This window comes from Pteropus medius, unplaced genomic scaffold, assembly GCF_902729225.1.
Source record: "Pteropus medius unplaced genomic scaffold, Ma_sr-lr_union100, whole genome shotgun sequence".
NCBI lineage: Eukaryota > Metazoa > Chordata > Mammalia > Chiroptera > Pteropodidae > Pteropus > Pteropus medius.
This window is the reverse complement of record NW_024345481.1, coordinates 532,732-554,451: the sequence shown is the minus strand read 5'-3', so window position 1 is coordinate 554,451 and position 21,720 is coordinate 532,732. Positions and strand designations below refer to the sequence as shown.

Genomic DNA, 21,720 nt, shown 5'->3' with positions numbered 1-21,720 from the left:
AATTATGTAGTACCTTCAAAGGTCTAAAATAAAATGTGGTCAAACTAGAGGTCTATATATAGCTAAACTATTATTTAGAAGTGGGATCTGTGGTATAATTTGGAATATATCTGTTCTTTATCCTCAGTGTTTGTTACAGAGCCTCAATAACCCATGGAATATTCTAGTGATAGGAATGTCTTCTGTTACTCTTAGGAGCCCCTTTTCAGCATAAAATAAGTTTATGTTAATCAGGTGACTCATGATGGGGCCTTAGATAGTTTCAAGAGAGGGCTTGACCACTCCAGAAAGACTAAGCACTTGATTAGACAATTGTCATTTTCAGCCCCACCCCCCTGGCTTATTTTTTTAAGTCAGTTGTATTCTGCTTTCAGAAAATATTGAAAACAAAACCAAAAAGATTGTACATGAAGTGTTAGAAAAATATACATGAGACAAATACTGACAAAATTTGAACTTGTATAGCAATGTTAATTTTAGAGAAAAGGAAATTACCTCTGTTTCTGCTCGGGATACTTTACTTATGCTTACACAAGCACACTTGAGGAATTTAATGCAAAAAAAAAAATGATTAAGAATATCACAATTTAAGATTAAGAGAAACAATCCAATGAAAATTCTGTCATAAACTTTGCACCAAAACATAAAATATGTAAAACATGTATGATCCAAATGTGTAAAGCAATTAATGGCTGATTTATAAAGAGAGACAGTCAAATCTACAATCATAGAGCAGAATTATATCTTTTCTCAAGACCTGATAGATAAAGACAGAAAGAAAAATATCGGTAGAGCTGTAAGAGATCTGAAGAAAACCATTTTCAAGTTTCACCTACAGGAGAAGGAGCAAAAGTGAGAGAGTGAGAGAGATCTAATAATAGTTCCAATACATAGATATAATAACGTAGAATTAGTAGAAACACACACACACACACACACACACACACACACACACACACACACACACGTAGAACATTTACACAAAAATGACCATGGACAGAATTACAGAGGAAAACTCAACAAGTTACAAAGAATCAAATGATAGATGTGAAAGTCTCTGACTACAATATCATCAAAATTGGAGAAAGATATTTGACAGGAAAACAAAAGCACTCATATACATATGGACAGTTAAAAAACAACCAGCTACTCCAAACCATGGCTTAGGGTTTAAGACTTTCTTCCTTCTCTCTCCATTTCCTCTACATAGCCTATGCAACAATAATAAACAAGTATCAAGTTATAAGTAAGAGATTCATCCCACAGATATCTTGGATTATGTTTAAAACTCAGTGTATAATACCATAAAGTAATATTTTAGTGACCACCAACTCATCATTTTATAAATGATCTAGAATATAAAACACGTATTCTTATACATATATACAGAAAAAATAAGAAATAATTTCAAAGGATTAAAATTATAATGAAAGCATTAAAGAAAAAAGGATATAACAATTTTATGTTTTCTAATTTTCTCCATCAACGTGTATCAGGTATTGTCATGACGAAGTATAAGGTATATTAACATTTAGCCAATAATGACTATACAGGTGTGACATATAACTCCAATTTGTCAACAAATTGATGTTAAGTAGCGTTTTCAAGTAAAAGAGAGGCCTTGCATAATATATTTATGTTACTGTAAAAATATATTCTATCATAGTAATAATTATTTCAGACTGAAGGAGAGATTCTCAGCTATAAGGAGAAAAGGAAATTACCTCTGTTTCTGCTCGGGATACTTTACTTATGCTTACACAAGCACACAGCAGAGAGGAGAGCATTTTAGCTCTCACATTAAAATAATATTTTTTTATGAAAATGTTTTCAACAAGCTCCTTTTCAACCCTAGTGTATAATACATTTTGCCAATGTGTTCGGAGACTAATGAAGGCTGCTATAATCAACTCAGAATGCTACCGATACTGGGACTGCAGTTGTTCCTACAACTACAATAGGATCTCAAAATACATTATCTCTAACATTTTTTTTTTTTTTAAGAAAAAAGTTTTCTCAGTGTTTGAAGACAACAATGATAAGCTTGTTCTGCTAACAGTAGATTGAATTGGGAGGTGAGAATCCTTGCAGAGCCATGTTCTCTGGGATTTCAAGTTGGAAAACTGTCGCACCAGCAGGAGCTTTCGGTCACATGTGCTGGTGTGTGGATTGTTTTATTGTACATTTACACGATAGAATATTTAGGAAAAGAAATTAAGTTTGGTCTTTCTAATCTTTCAAAAGATAAGTATTGCTTCATATTTATCTGTATATACCTGGTACATACTGAATGAATATGCTTCAAGCTGAATTCTGTGCTTTAGGTACCATGATTGAAAAAGAGTGTCTTTCCAGGCTGGTGAAGTCCAAACAGCTTACTTCCAGTACCTCTTTAGGTCTTCTGCTGCAGCTGGATATTTGTTAAAAAGCAAAATGAAGAACCAAAGTAGGCAGCTTTACACTGTGTCAGCCCCTAGTTCTACAGTAACTTAGGTTTTGTCTTCATATCTGCAGTGGTAGGTTTAAGCTCTTTATTAATTTAATTTTTATTTATCAAAGCAATGTATGCAAATAGTTTCAAAAGTCCAGTGTTACTGTAATGTCACTATATGTATCTGAGATCATGCCATTTTATTCTTTCTGTTTCTGGCTTGTCTTAGCTTAATGTCCTCCAGACTCATCCACGTTGTTGCAAATGGCAGAATCTCCTTCTTCTTCAAGACTGAATAATATTCCATTGTGTGAATAGTATACATACATATAATTATATATGTATATGTACACACCTGTATATAATCTCACAATTTCTTTATCCATTCATTCATGTCAACAGACACTTAGGTTGTTTCCATATCTGGGCTACTGTGATTAATATTGCACTGAATGTGGGAGTGCAGATATCTCTTTGAGGTACTGATATTATTTATTTTTGATATGTACACAAAAGAAAGATTACTGAATAATATGTTAGTTATACTTTCAGTTTTGTTTTTCTTTTTTTTTTTAGGCGAGGCAACCCTTGGTTGAGCTCACAGAGTACAAGGACCTTATCAGCTTACAATCCCTTATTTATTTTATTTTTTATGTCTACAGCACCTGGTCCTCCTAGGTGGTCTCCCATCCAAGTACTAACCAGGCCCGACCTTGCTTAACTTCCAAGATCAGACAGGATTGGGCTTGTTCAGTGTGTCATGGCCGTAGACTACTTTCAGGTTTTTGAGGTACCTCCATATTGTTTTCTATAACGGCCGTGTAAATTTTACGTTCCCATCAATAGTGTACAAGGCTTCCAATTTCTCCACATACGTGCTAACACTCTATGTGTGGTGTGGTATCCCACTGTGGTTTTAATTTGCATTTCCCTGATTATGATGTTGAGCACCATTTCATGTAATTGTTGGCCATTTATTTATCTTCTTTGAGAAAATATTCAGGTCCTTTGCTCTTTAGGCAATAAACACCTATCTTTGGAGATTACTTGCTACTAAACTTAGTTTAATGATACATGAAACTTTTGATTATTTCTGTACTTGTGGTTCCTCTGGATGAAAGTTTATATTCTTTCTTCTTGTTAGTTAAGAAAAATCCACTATTTTACCTTTAATGGTACATATTTAGAATATCTATTTTACGTAGAAATCACCTGAATATACATATATATACACAATTTAAATAGTACTCAAATGTTATAATATAGAAGTTTTAGGGGAAGTCAGACTAGAAGCAGATATCTCAGAAATTTTATTAAATATTTTCTTATAAAGCCAGAGGGTGGCAAAATTAAAAACTCAGAAATATTTTATAGCAAGATCTTTCCTTGAACTGCTCCTTAGAAATAATATTTTTTATTGAATAATTTGAGAGAAAATATTAAGAAGAAAAATACAATCTATATAATGTGCTATGCCATATTAATGTAAAATTACTATATAAACCTAAAACATTATTAAAATTGCTGTCAGTCCACCAAACATGTTTAGTAAAACTAAGGCAGGTTTTTTAATTGTGGAATAATTACAGCACTAACCAAAATGTAATTGATACAGTTTGCAAGAGTCCTGTTAAGTACGTTTATAGTATCAAACAGAAACAACGAAAACCGTAGAATCCATAATATAGATTAACTCTAATATTTAATGCAAATACATGATTAGGAAAATTACTTTGTTTTAATCTCTATTATCATCATAACTTTTCCCACAAAAATTAAAAGACACAGAGGTTTCAAATATAAATAACTGAGAAGTGATACGAAAACCAAAAACTCACTTCAAAAATAAAAAATCTGTTTTTATCTTCTCAATTTTAATTCCGGTATTGAATATTTTCATGTTTTTTATTCTAGAGAGTTTAAACACATTTTTAAGGACCCTACTTATCACTATATTGACAATGCCTTTAGATAGTTTATCTTCAGAAAAGTGCTTTTTTTTTTTTGAAAGATATACACATTAGGTGAAATATCTGCTATTTATTTGTTTAGAAATGAAAGGACTTAAACCTAAGAGCTAGACAGCAATGACAGCTCCCATTAATAGTAACAATTTAGGCGTCAGGAGTTTCATTAGGCCCATTTTGTTTCACAGCTTTTATTTCTGTTACTAATGCTAGGCCAAATGTATTATACCATAAAACACATAGATATGTCTTTTACATAAACCAGCACTTTAAAAAAAGCCCACTGATCTGTTGTTTCTCTCTTTCAAACAAGAGCCAGGGAAGCAGAACATAAGAATTTGAAAAATCACATCCTTTCATCCATTTAATCATAACAGTCATATAAACTATCCTAACTAGGGCTTCACAAACTAGAATTCAGCAGACTGGATTTAGATCTCAAAATCTTAACTCACAGACTTAAAGGAAACATTGATGTGCTTTGTTTATAAATATCTTGGGGTACTTTTGAATTTAAGCGAAAGCAAATAATTCATTGTAGTTGCCTTTTCAACAAAATAAGGGCAATTTTATCTCTAGGGGTTGGTGGTATTTAGCACTGTTACTAATTTGTGTTTATACACACAAAACAGGAGAATATTTTTGGTGGATTTAGGCATGTTCCAATAATACAGATCTCAGACACTTGGCTTTGTTTATCTATGATTGCCTTTTAATTTTAAAAACCAGAGGTCTTTTTCGGAAAAACAAAGTCTCCTTTGTGTTTTATTTTTCTACTTATAATAAAACAAAGATTGACATGATTTTCATCAGATTTACACAGCTCGATTAAATTCAGGAAAGATGGCTATAATTATATTTCTATAGTAAGGTTAGCCTATATTGATGTTCTTGGAAAACCCTTAAATTCAAATGTACATTTTTCTTAAGAGGCATGCTAAGCGTGAGGCAAATGTTATGGACTGTTATATCGATTAATTTGGATTTGCTATTAAATATGTAACACTATTTATATCCCTGACCCTATAAGATCTTTAAAAGACTCTTTAGCTAAATTTATAATTTTATTATTCCTGTGTGTCACATTTGCAGAATAATAGAAGCATTTGTTTGACTCATCAAAACAGTTGTGTTTATGTGGAATTAGTTTAAAATATGTCCTATAAACACAATCTCTCAGTATATCTGGCTTTAACCTATAGGATTTATTTTTAACATAATTTTTTTTAAAAAATAAGCTGCATGTAACCAGTAAAATCTTACTTTTCATTGCAATAGTTTTTAAAACCATCTCAAATGTACAAAAAAAGTTTCAAGTAAAGAAAGTATGCTGCCACACAAAAACATAAATTAAGTTTATTGGGTCCTTTGAGAAGCATCATTGTTGAAATTCTAAGGAAATTGGTGATATTCTTTTAAAATTAGCAAAACTAACTTAAAATTTTTTCTTTAGTTTTCTTTTAAGTAGTAGCAATCTCTCTTTTTTTCCTTAGCCTTCCTTAAAATGCCCTAAAGAGACACTAATTTGGAAACGTTTTGCCATTGAAGGTGTTTGCAAAACAATAAACAATAGTTGAACATTGGATGCTAGAAATTTGGTTTCTCTTTTTAAAAGCTGTCCTTGATAGAGGAATTAATATCTGTACAAACAAAAGTCATGTAACTAGAGAACTTTCTACCAATGGTTAGAAAAACAACAAAAACATTTTAATCCTTGGTTCTCATGTCAGAAAATATCAGCATTTAAAGGCAAACAGATACACAGATGAAATGAAGACTAATAGAGAAACAGACTCTAGATTTCTTGTCAGCTACCACCTGACAGACACCCAATTTCTGACATCTACCACATGCCAACTATATAATTCAAATTCATATTTCATCATTATTGTCACCAGAAACAGACTTGATTGTAAAACAGAGATACCGAGCAGAGCCAAAAGCTCAGTTACCATATATGAGATTCACCAGAGGAGTCAAGTAAAACAGCCAGGAGCGTGGCTGGTCCAGGCCCAAACGAGGTAAGCCATCGAACTCCACATTTCTGTTGGCTGATAGCAGAATACAGGGGGACTGTAACTTAAGGGAACCTATAAGAACAGACTGTTAAAGAAGACGCAGAGACAAATGCATTTAGAAAAGGATATACTTGCAGAGAATGCAAAGGAGTCAGAAGGTTTGTCAAATATAAAAGATATCAGAAGAAAAGATTTGTCAAATATAAAATACAATAGAGAAAAAATGTAAAATTAATAAAGTTACTGAGTGTACATCTATCTACTCATGTTGGAAAACAGTATATTTTTCAAGTTATCATATTTGTAAACAATGTGACATGTCTTCAAATACCAAAATATCGAGAATTAACGATAAATTTGTTTTTGTTAGGAAGACTAGTTGAAGCAAAATATTCAAAATTTTATTACTGCGAGGACAAGAGCCAATCAGAAAGACTCCCTAATTTATAGTTTGTTGTAAAATAATTTTTTTTCTCTGACTGTGTTATGTGAAATGTATTGTACTGGAAGCACGACAAAGTGTTGGACATCTCTTCTATACCATCTATTATCCCTGCTTCTTAGGCAAATTTATTTACCTTCTTTGTGCTCCAGGTTTCTCATCTGGAAAAATGAATGGCAATAAAGTTATCTTTCTCAGTCAATTGTTCTAAGAATTAAGTTAATGTCCAGCAGTGTATAGCAATAAAGTAAGCAGTATGAAAATGCTTGTAATTATTGTTATTATGCTGAGTGAAACAATTCAGTGGAGAAGAGAAAGAGATGATGCAAGAGAGAATGTCCACAGTGATGTCCTTAATTCAATGAAGATAGGCAGGTGGGATATGGTGCCAGAGTGGAAACTTCGGGCGTGTCTACACAAGCAGGAAGCACAGCAAAAGACATGGTTGCAACAGCGGGGCAAAGCATGAGGGAGATATGATGGAGGCAGCATGGGGAAGTCTTTGGCCTGCTTATGTTTCCAAGAACTAGGAAAGGATGTCATCGTCAGGAAGTGAGAATAAGGAAGAAAATATTGGAGGAGAAAAGAGGAAAAGGTGTGATATTGTCATCTCAGAGAGCAGTAGAACAAATTAACAAAAGCCATCGGGTTGATTCAGAAGCTGGAATCTGAAATACCGAAGATCATGACAGAGAATGTTACTGACATAAACTGAATATATTCTTTTTATGTTTTTGTAGGATTTTAGATTTAGGACTAAATTTCTCTTTCCGTTGCATTTAAATCCCATATACAACTTTGTGAAGTGGCTATTATAGTTTTTATTCTTTTTATGTAGCATTCATTAAAAATAATGTTATTTTTCCACTGGAATATTGTAGTTACATACTTAAAAATTCAAAAAAATTCTTAGTGGATATAAGCACATTATTTTACTTGTATACCTGCTTTATGGATATCTGTGAATTTGGATTTAATGGTAAAATAAAACAGTAGAGAAATTTAGCAACACCTGAGCCCACCTGAGCTTACAGGTTATGAATAATAAACAAAACCAGTCACACAGGTTCTGTAAATACAGACAAGTTAGAGATTTGAGCATAACCAGGATTACTAGGACAGAGAACGTAAAAGAAGTTACGGTATATTTAAGGAGTTCATATAGAGATAAATTATGTAATTTCAGCTGGATAAAGGGGCAGGCAAGAAATTAAGCGGTTAAAGTTCAGGAAAAATATGTTAGAATTAATAAAATATGGAAAAGGCTAAGTTATTAGAAATGACATGTTCTGTGAGTAAGTGGCTGAGCTAAGTTAGGGGACAATATTATGGAGTAAAGGAGATCTGGGAATTTGTATGTTGGATGGGTTATTCATTTAAATGCAAAAATAAATCTTTATTTCAAGGTAATAATATTCAGGTGTAGGTGGAATTACATTTGTATGTATCCTTAAATCTTAGAAGATGTGGTTCATCATTTTTTTTTTTTTTTACCATAAGCTCCAGCATTCTATCTTTTTAAAAGGAAGATTCATAGTGAGGCAGGCTTTACACACTTAAGATCATTGTATGATATAGAGATATAATTTTTGATGTAATGAAGATTATAGGTGTAAACAAGACCTGGACATTTTCCTCTTCACACTCAAGTGGCTTATTCTCAGTGTATTCCGTTATGTGTGAAAGAAAAATTAAGCATCGTTTTGCCTCTGAGAATAGCAATTTATTAATTTTTCTCTTCTGAAGAATGCATTTTGAGGAGTTTGATATTTTTAGAAATAGGAATTTGAAATTGCCATTCACATTGGAGAGGTGCTAAAAATCAAATGAGTATATTATAAAAACTAGTGATAAATCTCATTTGACTTTAAAGTATTAAAATTATATAAAAAATTCCTTTTATTTATGAATGATGCATAAAATTCTCCTTTTCTTATATGAAAGAGTATTTAGTAGATCACCGATTATCTAGTTTACAAAATAAAAAGTATGCAAAGCACTTCTAATGACTGATGAAAAGAAATATTGTAGTCTCTTGCAAGAAAAATATTGTGTGAGCAAGGCCAATTTACCTATTTGTCATGGTATTTCTAACTTTACTTTGTAAAAGAATGACAGGTGAGCGACCTGCACTGTTATTTTCTTCGAGAGCTTATCCTTTGAAACAGAGTCCAAAATATAAAGCACTATTATCCAGAGCATTATTAGCATAGCATAGACATTTTGTTAGTTTTCACATTGGATTAGATTCATGCCCAGCTTCCACTTGGTGTTGGAAATAAGTCCTGCCAACAGCTTTGAAAAAGTGACTATAGTGGCTTCTTATTCTCTGTTTTCTTGTCTGTATTTAATTAAAAATAAAAGTTACTTATCTCCTGAGATGTTTATCCAGTGATATTCTACTACAAATTTAAACTCTTTAAAAGTAACCTTTCCTAGTAACACACACAATACTTTTCATATGTGCCTGCCTGATTGATACACTTAAATTTTGTGTCAGTGTTGAAATAAGGGTAGAGGAAGTATTAGTTGGCTTACCTATGAGAGTTCACTTAGGACTTTGTAAAAAGTGGCAGTTTAATAGAAGACTATAACTTTATTATGGCTAAACCTATAATATAATCAAATTTTAATTTTAATCTGAGCTATTTGTAAACCATCAAGCTCCTCATATAAAATTACAATGTTCCAGGTGTTGAAGCTATTTTATTTTAATAATCATAAAGCCAATCGAGTCATGATTTCAGATCTAACTAATTGGCTTTATTAAGGCAGTATTTTCTGCATCTTCATTTGAGTTTAAAAATGAGTCCATTATTTTAACAAAGAGGCAAAATTAATTCTTGTCTGCATCCTGACATCTCGATGGGCTTGATCTTTTGGATGAGAATTATTCTTGCTTTATTAAGAAGAACTAGCAAACATGTTTTAAGTGTTAAATGGAATTATTAATTCTCTTAAATAATTGAAGTAGTTAATAAAGTTTCCAATAAGAATAATAAAACAATGACTTTCATTATTAACATTCACTCTTTCTTTTATCTATAATCAGTCTGGATATATAAAGTGAAAGTAGATGCTACTCTTCTTACCCAAATAGTGAGTCCTTTACAGAGCTGTATAATTTGCATAAGTTTGCTCTTTTCATGAAGAAATGTGGCATTTTGCTTTTTGCATCACTTATGAAATTTATGAAATTTAACGGATCAAATTTGGCTTGAACTAGAATAAAAGCTAAGAATTTATTTCACCAAATTGTCCTATCTAGACAATAACTTCCTTTTCTGTGCCCATTGTAAGGAGCCTCTCTCTCTCTTTGCTTCTCTGTCTCTGCCTCTGTCTGTCTGTCTGTCTGTCTGTCTCTCTCTCTCTCTTTGTATTTTATACCTTCTTTTAGCTTTGGCTTTCTTATTCCGAATGAAGCCAGGATTAGCTACCATGTGTTTGCTTTTTTAGACAATGGGACAAACTTCTCAGTAGGTCATTGAGCTATATCTGGGACTCCCCTCTTGGTTTCTTATGGTACACTCTGGACTGTAAATGGAAAACCATATTTTATAATGGTATCCAAGGAATCTTAACATAATTTTGAAAGGTAAGTCCCTGTCTTCTGGTAAAAACTTAGACAAAATTCCTCTTTCATCTCTTTCAAAAATGAATATCCACTCTTTTGCCTAAGACAGAGAAACATTCAGGTATCCCTAAGCACAATCAAAATTTGTGAACTCAAATATGCTTAGTTACTTTCTTAATAAAGTTGATAAAGTTATTTAATTATTATGTTGATAATCACTATATACAACAGGTTGGTAAATGGTAGTACTGGAGAGAAAGTGTGACTTGTTTCTTAATTTCTTGTTTTAATTATCATTAAGAGATTTCTAATCCACACTACAATTTTAAATTGTGGCAGATACTGAAATTCAGCATACAACATAGACTTCAAAAAGTTCTTGCATTTTGATATTGCATGTTTATACAAGAGAAAAAAATTTTATCTGACTAAATAAATTCCTACGTTTATTAATTCCTTTTTTTTTTTTTGTACCCCAGTTTCTTACCTACACAAAACAGTACTGGTTTAATGGTTCAATTCAACTGATAATTACCTTTTCCATCATTATGTACTTCTATAGGTAGAAGAATAACGGCAAGAAACAAAAAATACATTTTTACTGTTTTTATTTTTACCTATGTAGTTAGCTCTATTGGTACTCTTTATTTCTGCATGTGAATTTGAGTTACTGTATTGTATAATTTTATTTCAGCCTGAATGTGAATAACATTGGTGTCATGGGCTGGATCTTATCCCTCCAAAATTCATATGCTAAAGTCCTAACCCCCAGTCCCTCAGAATGTAACTATATTTGGAGATAAGGTCTTTAAAGTGGTAAAAATTTAAAAAGACACATTTAAGGAGGGCCGTAATTCAATATAACTGGTGTCCTTCTAAGAAGAAGACATTTGGACACAGACACATGGAAGGACCATGTAAAGACAAAGGCAGAAGATAACCACCTACAAGCCAAGGAATCATCCCTACGGACACCTTGATTTCAGACTTCTAGCCTTTATAACTATGAGAAAATATACTTGTGTTGTTTAAGCTACCCAGACTGTGGTACTTTGTTGTGGAAGCCCCAGCAAACTAATTCAACTAGCAGTGAGGACAACAGTTAGGTGTCTTATAAGAGAAATATAGGTGAGGAGTGTTGAGTTTAAGATACTGAGAAGACAAATAAAAATATCAGGACTCAGTTATAAATATGTGTGCAAAGCTGAGGCCTTATCAGAAAAGAAAAGGAGAGTCAAATATTTCATTTTTTAAATGTGATAAATTTGAATATATTTATATGCTGGGGGGAAAAAACAGTAGAAAAGAAGGTGAAAATAAAAGACAGAGACAGGCTTTGTAAAGTTTGGTCTCTAAAGAAGTGGGCAGATGTGGATTTTAGAGAATGAGTAAAGGAATTGGTCTTAGTCCTGAGGAAGAACATCTATCCTTTTAAGCTTAAGTGGTAAACTGTTAAGGGTTAGAGAGAATGCAGCTACCTATGTTCATAGAGAATCAGTAGTGAGCTTTGGGAATTTCTGCTGTGCAGTTACCCTTTTCTGGTAGAAATAGAAAATAAGTTTATTTTCTAAGGAGGAAAATTGGAGAGTACTGGACTGGGTTAGAAGCCTTGAAGAGACTAATAAAGATTTGCTGGATATAGAATTCTTGGTTGAAGGGTTAGTTCTCTCAGCACTTTGAGTATGTCATCCCATGGTCTTCTAGCCCCCATGGTTTCTGATGAGAAGTCAGCTGTTAATCTTATGAAGGATACTTTCATGTGGTGAGTCACTTCTCTCTTGCTGCTTTCGAATTTCTATCTTTCTCTTGGTCTTTTAAAAATTCAATCCAATATATCTAGATGTGTGCTTTTTGAATTTATCCTATTTGGAGTTTATTCAGCTTCCCGTATGTATAGATTACATTTTTTCACCAAATTTGAGAAATTTCTGACCATTATCTACAAATTTTCTTTCTACATTTTTCTGTTTTTCTTCTCTTTCTGGGACTCCCATTATGAGTATGTTGGCACATTTGATGGTCTTCCACAGGTCTCTGAGGCTCTGGTGTTCATTTTACTTCATTCTTTTTTTTCTATTCTTCAAAATAGATAATCCCAGTTGACCTATCTTTAAGTCCACTGATTATTTCTTCTGCCAGATCATACCTACTGTTTTCTTTCCAGTGAATTTTTTCACTTAAGTTATTGTATTTTTAACTCCATAATTTCTTTTTGACTCTCTTATTCTTTTATAATTTGTTCCTTTTATTGACATTTGGTGATATCAACAAAATATCAGTTTTATACTGATACTGTTCTTATAACTTAAATTCTTTAGACATAGTTTCCTTTTTTCTTTGAACATATTTATAATAACAGACTGAAATTTTTTTCTAGTAGATTCATAATCTGGCTTCCTCAGGGACAATTTTTATTTCCTGTTTTTTTGTTTGTTTGTTTGTTTGTTTTTTTGTTTTTTTTTTTATCCCTTTGGCTGGGCCTTATCCTGTTTCTTTATGTTCTTTGTAAGTTTTTGTTGAAAATTGGACATTTTAAATAATATAATGTGCCAACTCTGGAAATTAAAACACTCTCCTCCCACTCCTCAGCCCTCTAACAGGGCTCGTTGTTCTTGATGTTCGTTGCTGTTGAGGGTAATGTTGTCTCATGGTTCACTTACTCTTCTGGATAAATTTTTTAAAATCTGTATTCCTTGCCATGTGCAGCAACTGAAGACTCTGCTCAGTTAGTTTAGTGGCCTGAAGTTCAGTCATTTTTCTTGAATAAATTCTTGAATTTTTTGAAAACTTTGAATTAATTTTCAGGGTTCAAAAAGTTGATTTTGATCATTTTACTCCAATGTTCAGATTATTTTCATAGAGGAGATTTTTATTTGAACAACAGCTTGTGATTTAAATTGTCCCATAAAAGATTTTATTTTGCTTTCTACTCAGCACCAAAGCCAGGAGAATGTGTGTGTGTGTGTGTGTGTGTGTGCACGCGCACACGTGTGTGTGTAGGTTTTACTTATTTTTTACATTCACTTTTAAAAGAAAGCTATAACTCTCATGAGGTCCGCATTTTTTCAGGTGTATTTTTTTATCTGCATTTCCATGAGAGAACACTAGGTTTTATCATATATTCTTTTTGTTTTTCAGATCAGAAAATTGGAAGCTCAATGTCATAATAACTTAGACCCTCAGAGAAAGTTGTCCTCAACACTTTATTTCTCCCTGGGATTTCTATCTATTAGATTTTTGCCTTTGTAGATCGTTCAAATTCTTGCCAGTTGTGCAACTATCTAAAATTCACTTTATCTACTTTGAGTTGACACGTTGAGAGTTATTCAAACTTTCCATGCATTAAACTATTGGAAATAGAAATCAGATGTTTGTTTTTGATGAATAATTACCCTAATACTTCTCTTTTTTTGTTTCACCTCCCAGTAGTAATTAAACTTTAAAATCAAAGTCTCTAAATTAATTTTGCAGTTGGATTTATTTTTTACTCTGGGTAGTATTTATGCCAATACTACCATTTCAGAAATATTAGAAGGGTTTTCCATTACATTTAGTTATATACTTTAATCCTGTTAAGTAAATAGGTTAAGTAAGAAAGGGAGCTGTCCATGACTTGATCTGTTGGAGAGTGGTACAATGACGAAGGCACCACTTAGCAATCTTGCTCACACATTAAAATGTTACCACTATTACTTACATATATATTACTATTATTAGACTATCTATATTATATTTTTTGCTCACAAGACACAAATAAACTGATAATGTAATATAATACACATTTAGATATTAGTCTAGTCCAGAGGTATAAAATTTATTTACACATATGTTGCAACATTTGCCTTTTATATACATTGAGTTTATGGCTAATCAATCATGACAATTTAACATGGGCAGTCCCTGCTAATTGATCATAGTCGGCGTAATATGGGAAACTTACTTCTATCCATGATTAATAAGTACTATATTACTATTTAGAGTGCAAAACCCGAAAGAGAAATAACCAACTCTGCAAAGGTGCCTTAAAAAAAGGCATCTCAAATTGTTAAAACTAGAACTGTTTTATAAATGTATTTATATTCTTATTGATTTATTGTAAATATTTAAGCAATTATTTGATATAATCTAGCTTTCTCTTACTTTTAATCAAATATAATAAAAAATTCTCAATTCAAGTTTTTAAAGAATACATCATGGATTACAGGTGTCAAAATACTTTGGTGGTCAAGGTCAAATGTATATTGTTGTGGTGTCCTGGAAAGCCACAAGTTGGTGTGGAGTTGAGTTTAAGATGAGCAAATCAGTGTTGTAGGAGGCACCTAAGATATATTACCAATAGTTAATTTGAAGATGCTGTAATTTTGCAAAGAAAGTACTAAATATAGAGTTGTAAAGGTAAAGATGGGTCAGAATTTTGGAAAATAGCCAAGGTAAAAAGAGATGAGATTTTCTTGAGCTGTTTCTCTAGGATAATTGGACTTACATAAATTTATGATATAACCTCATATATACTGTGTGCAAACTCCTTGACCATACAAAATATTATCATTTTTATTTTACAAGTTAATCCAATAGTTTTGCTACATAAGGAACAAGCACCTCATCATATTGATGAATATGCTTAATAGAAACATTTTTGAGAGCTTAATTGCTATTTCTTTTATATATAATAAACCCGAAATCATTTTCAATTTTAGTGCTAGAAGTATTTTTTTAATATGTGGCTTTGGTTTATCAAAGTTCTATATTATAATACCATTTAATGCATAATTATTTTTTCTGATGTTTTAAAATAAATTATTCTTTCTCTAGCTGGTTGCTATTCCAAATCATTATCCTGTATTTCAGAATCAAAAAAAGATAACATTAAATTAAAGTATTAGATCTTTGAGGTCAAAGCCAGATAATGTTCAATAATAGATAAATCATTGAGTATTTCCTGTGATGCAGCATTGTGATAGATTCTCATTAAGCAATTGTGAACAAAAGAGACATTGTCCCTGCACTCACAGAGTTCATAATCTCATAAAGATACAGACAATAAAACAGATAATTATAATAAATGATGATGTCAAAGAAAAGCAAATCTGAACTCATGTATGAAGAGCCTTTATTCAGAAGGATTGTTGCAATAAAGGGAAGGGGTTACTGTTAGGGGGAGAAGGACTATGGTGATAGGGAAGGGTTCCTGACCTTGAGCTGAGATCAAAGGGCAGGCAGAAAAGGGTTTTTCTTGTGTTGAGAGGAGTAAATGAAGTGAGAAAGAACCTGATGGGGGAGGGGGAATGAAATGAGGTGGTATGACTGTAGAGTTTTTGCCCTAGGGCCAGTGATTCTCCCCAGAGGGGCCCTTCAGGAAAGAAGATTCTATTGTGATGTTCCAAAAGGACCAGACTTCAGTGGCTGGGGGGGAAGGGAGAAACCCGCTTAAAGTTTGGTCAAATCAAGTTAGTGGACATTTTGTTTGGATTAATCAGTGGAGACAAACAGTTGAGCTCATCATTTATGAGACAAAAAAAATGTGAGCCTGCAAGGTCTGTGTCCGGCTGCATCCTAGGCAGACAAGTGAGTCTACCCATGAATCTTAACGAAGTCATATGAAGGGTAGGGTTTTTTTTGCACTAAGTCGTTTTCCAGAACACAAAGGGGTATTTCTTTAATTATGTCTGTTTTCCAGGAATGTGGAGCTCAGAAAATTGTAAATATCATTCTACATTGTGTATAATAAAAGTTCCGAAGGAAATTTGCAGAATTCTATGAGAACACAAAGGTACATCAGGGAAGAAATGAGTCTGAAGCTCTACTTTCAAGAAGAAATTAAAAAGGCAGAGATCACTGAATTAAAAGTCAAGGTATATATCATTTGCAGGCAGAGGAAATAACTTCATACTTAAAAGAGCCAAAAATACGTCATTCACGGATTCGTGGAATTGTACAACTAGAGTTTCAGTTTTTTGGGTGTCCTCACAGTGGTAGCTTCACTAAGCAGAAGCACTTGGGAACCAGAGAGTGGCTGATGTTTATTCATTAGGTCTAGTCCCTGGCAAGACTCCAGGCCTTAATAATGAGGTTTGACAGGAATTATGTGAGGACTAAGTCTGGAATTCAGAGCACAGCTCAGTGTTAGGCAGAATGACAAGGATAAACATATGGCCAAGACACATGCAGGAAGGGGAGAAAGCAATGGGATTCAGGTTTTCCAGCATGTCAGAATCTGGGCAGAAAGAGTGTTGGATGGGAAAGCAAACAGTTTGGATCAGCAGATTTCAGGCTCAGGGAAAAAGGATTTATTACAAGACCTCTGTCTTGATGTTAGTAGTATATCTGCTAAGCTATTTCCTGTGTCACTCAGATTTAACTCAGAATCTGAAGCAGCACTTTTCCATCAATAATGATTAAGCACTGTGCTGAATAATTTGTATAAACTCATTTAATCCCCCAACAACCTTTTGAGTTAGGTATTGTCATTATCTTCATGTATTTAGAGGTGAAGAAACAGGACAGAGACATTTAATCACTCACCCAGGATCAATGGGTAATTAATGATGGAGCTGGGCTTACAAACTCAGGCCATCTTGCCCTAGAACCTAAGCTCTTCAGCATCACACTATGTTGCCACTTAACATTGTGGTACCATGGCAACCAAAGTCTGGGGCAAAAAAATTTACCTTGAGGCTTGTAGGGATGTGATCTAGCCTGAAGATTAAATGCAGAGTACACCTTGACTCGGGTCTTTTTGGTCAAGTTACACAGGGCTCCTTCCAGAGATCTGAGACTCATACTTTATCAGAGTAGAGGAGAGAAGACATCAGTCCTTTCTAAATGCAAATGGTTGTGGATGAGTTAAATGTATCCTCAAGTCTTCAACACTTGTTTTTCAGCTCTTTTCTAGCACTTAGAAGAAGATAGAAAACATTGAAGATCCCTAAAGAGAGTCCACAGGGCATTAAAATGAGAGGAATGTATCAAGAAAACCCCCCACCACCCCACACACCTGCCAATGAAGTTTATGTTAGGCTCAAGGGAGACCTGAATTTAAAGCCTGTTTGCTGTGTGTTACAGCTGCTACTGATAACGTGGACAAGATGGATGGTCCTATCTCTGATTACCACTGTCTCCTGGGTAGTAAATCTGCATTGATATATACAGTTTCAGCAAATCATCATCTTTTTAAAAATCCAAAAAAGTATTTTGTGTCTGAAGATAAAATGTATAGGATATTTGTTCTTGGATTTTTATGGCAGTTGTTAAATTTTTAAACAGCTGATTCCTCCAGAATTACAATGAAATGTATTAATATTGGTCAATTAACTGAGCTACTGACTCATCAATCTATCTGTTTTTCTCTTTTCATGAGACTTTTTATTTGAGAACGCCTCAATGTAATCCACAGAGTACTGGTATATTTATTGTTATTTCATAGTCATTTTGATTCGGAGTAATAGGAAGAGGATTTCTGTCTCGAACTTTAAGAACTTCATCTAATAACCACTGTATCCCTCTTTCCCATCAAGATTGTTTTAATATTTTTCCTACTGTACCTACTATTTCGACCTTAGCAGAATTAGACGTTTAATGGTGAAATTGGTATAAAAATACAATTTTGCCCGTAAAGTGGGCACAGAATGCTTGATCACAGGAATGCTGTTTGTGCTAGATAACTCTCTTTTTCATAGTTTGTCCATATTTCCTGAGCCTCATTCATATACCGAAAATGGTTTGCTATTTCTTTTATGTGCCTTCCCCACTCGCACAGAGCTCGTTGAATGCCTCTGCCTTCAGCAGCCGCTGCTTCTGCTGGTGAACAAAGGGTGCGACTGAGTCTGGCAAGTTACACTGTCACTGCCTGAGGAACTCCCCTCAACTATTAGCGCCTCAACCATTTTTTAAAAATTAGCATTTATCTGACATCATAAAATTATAGAAAAATATAGGACAGGCTGTAATACGCAATTGGCAACTACATCATAATGAACAATCATTAGTATGTTGGTTTCATATTTTTAAATAAAACTTTACATTTACATATACATTATATTAATATTAAGTGAAAAATTTTATTTAGTGTCTATTTCCAAAATTTTCCTTCATTTCTACTTCCGTACTCCCCTGACAACCACTGTCAAAAATATAGCGAGCTTATTTCAGTTTTCATACTTTCATATATCTGCAGATGACCATAAATGAGGTATAGTCTTGCATATTTTGAAAAAAATTCCAACGATACATAAATTGCATATGTCATTCTATAATGTTCTTTTTCATTTAACATTTTGTTCTGAGATCTATATAATATCCCAACCTTTTTATGACTAGTAATATTTCTTATTGGCTCCACAATTTTATCATTAAAAATGGGATTAAGCAGGTTGATTTGCTATAGGCAAGAATTATAAAAGCAGTCTAATAAAAAAAAGCATGACAACCATGAACTCGAGATGGAGGGGCGCAGACATAGTGTTCCATAATAATGCTAATCGTTACCAAAAAAATGCTGACTTGAAGTGTATTTCAGAGGCCAGCTGCTAAGGAAAACATCTGAGTGTTTCTTTACTGAATGGAGGGAGTCTCCTGGGGCGATGACCCCAGACTGCTGTACCCTCAGGCTGGCTCTGCCCAGGCCTGTAAATAAAAAAGAGCAAGTCTGCCTGTGAATGGCAGTCCACATACACCACCCATAATTGAGAGTGCTGTGCAGCCACCTTTCCGAGACCACCCACTGGGCACAGAGGTAGAAAAGGGCATATTGCATGTGCCTCCATCTGGCCAGCCTCTGTTTCTTTTCAAAATAATACAAGTCCCTCAAAAACCTATATTGTCCCCTACCTATTGTTTCTATAAGCTCTATATGCTAGTAAACATCTCCAAAGTTCTTTCCTGCGTACAATTTTCAAGTCTGAGGTATTTCTTGGTTTCCTAGCTCCCATGGAATTTTTCTTTAAACTTGGTGGCGGCCACATTGAGCCCATCTGAGATAGCAGTGTCATTGTTGGGGCTGATCAGGGTCTGATGTTGCCTCAATGGTAGTGGGCAGGGAGATGGATAATGACGACACAGAAGTGTAGTTAGCATTATCCCTCGGTTCTTCAAGTGACGGCACTGAAGAATCACAGGTCATTGAGATTTAATAGTTTTAGTAAAAGCATATTTTAGAAAGATGAAGAATGCCCCAAGGAGGCACATGATCCCAGAGCTGTAACCAACACAAAAAGGCCACAAAAAAGAGAACACAGAAGATCAAAAAGGGCCCAGAGTAAGAATGTCTGTCTTATATTTGGGCCAGGATGGGGTAGTTCCAAAGGCATTTCTAGGTGATAGGCAAGTGAAGTCATTCTGATTGACACCTGGCTGCTATATAACTTTGCCTAGTGTGCATGTGCGTACCCAGAATACAGTCTGTTATAATTAGATACGTGAACTTCCAGGCATAAATATAGTATTATAATGACCTGCACAGGTGTCTGTAGCCAGATTAGGCCAGCTAAGGTCAGCTGTAGCCAGATTAGGCCAGCTAAGACTATGTCCCTCCTGTCCTTTGTCTCGGGATGCAGGACGGATTCTCTAACTACCAATCTGTAGTTAGATTTCTTTCTGTCACCACGTATTTATTTGAACCCTTATGATGCCTTGATAAAGGCAGCCAAAAGCAGCCCACACATACTTATTCTCTACCTTCAGAGTTCAGGCTCAGTGTCTTTCAATTAACTGCGGGCATCTGTTTGACCAATTGCATCATGTCTGGGTAATATGATTATTCAGTGTTCCTGCCTGTGCTATGCTACATTTTGGAACACTGTGGTCTTTCACCCCACCCTGGTCCTCGAGACTGGGAATTTCTTAATTAGAAGGGCTTGATTTTGCTCATCTTTGTATCACTATGCCTAGTCAGTGTGTTCATGGTATTTAAGTACTTAATTAATATTTTTTGGCTAAATACATCACCTCGGGTTAAAGAAGTAGCCATTATACAGCTCATCGAACCATTAAGAGAATTCTTGTTTACACTTACCCGTTCTGTGCTTTCTTTTTGACTATAAAATTAAGAGGTTGGTTGAATTGCCTTTCATATCAGGTATTCTATATATTCCTAATGATCTACGCTTGTTCTCTTTTCACATTCAGACAACTTCCCCACAGAATAGGAAACGAAAGGTAGAAGTGAAAACAATGAAGAAAATAATATAAACATTTCTCACTCCTTTTCTTCCTTTCTTTGTTCATTCATTTGAAAGTATGCATTGCTTTCTCTTGCTAAATTCTTCAAAAAACTTTCAGAGAAGGATCCATGTCTTCAGTGAGCTCTCATGAAAGTTGTGAATATAGTCTCATTACCAAATTAGTATGCTTTAACATTTTATGTCCTATAATAGTAATGAGTCCAAAGTGCTAGGAGAAGAAAAATATTAACTTCCTAAAAGAGATCAGATAAAGAAGTTAACAGAAACAACATCTGAGCTGAGTTTGGAAAATACATGAGAATGTATAATATAAAAATGAAAGTCTACAGAAGGACATTCCAGGCAAAGGGAGAGCTTGCACAAAAGACATGAAGTTATACAAATAATAGACTTGTTTGGTTCAGGAATTGAAAATCCATCTGGGGTACAGAATGACTTTTTCCCTAAGAGTGGTAAGAGATAAGATGGAGAAGAGACAGCATTCGATTTGTTTTAATCCTTGTTGGTCAAGAAAAAAAAAAATATTTGTCACTTTATAATTTCTTTCTCCTAAGTAGTTTTATTGACCTGCTTTTATCCATTTCTTTATCTCATTTTTTAAATTCTTAGTTAAAATAATTGTGCTGTGGCTTATGCATTTCCTATATGCAGGTACTTGTTTTTATATAATTCCATTATGATCTTTGATTAATTTATTTTCATAAAAGGCTCATAAGAAATTTTTGCAGGTTGATTCCAAAATTAACATGTTAAGGTGCTAATGCACGATATTGCATTTTCAAAGCAGAATTTATAAATTCAGCCTTCTTATTGTTTTCACCCAAATGAATATACTAAGCCAGCATTTCTGTAAGAAGGGAAAAGTGAATATTACCTGTTCAGCATTTCTGAAGAAAAACAAAGGAATTATTTTCTCCCAGAACGATCATAGAATAAGTAACATGAATATCAGAGAGGTGATTCTAGAACAGAGGAACAATGTTTGAAAATTGGAGATGGATATTCAGAATAACTGCCACAAAAAGCATTTGCTAGAGGACCAAGGTTCTCAGCTCAGATGTCAACAACCAAGAGTTAAAAGACTGGTGTAATAAATACCTCACAGTACTG

General features: G+C 33.8%; 1 pseudogene; it reads right to left on the bottom strand.

Moving 5' to 3' along the window:
- Positions 1 to 3,084: 3,084 nt before the first annotated feature.
- LOC120611467 (uncharacterized) lies at positions 3,085 to 3,203 on the bottom strand (annotated as a pseudogene).
- Positions 3,204 to 21,720: the final 18,517 nt, after the last annotated feature.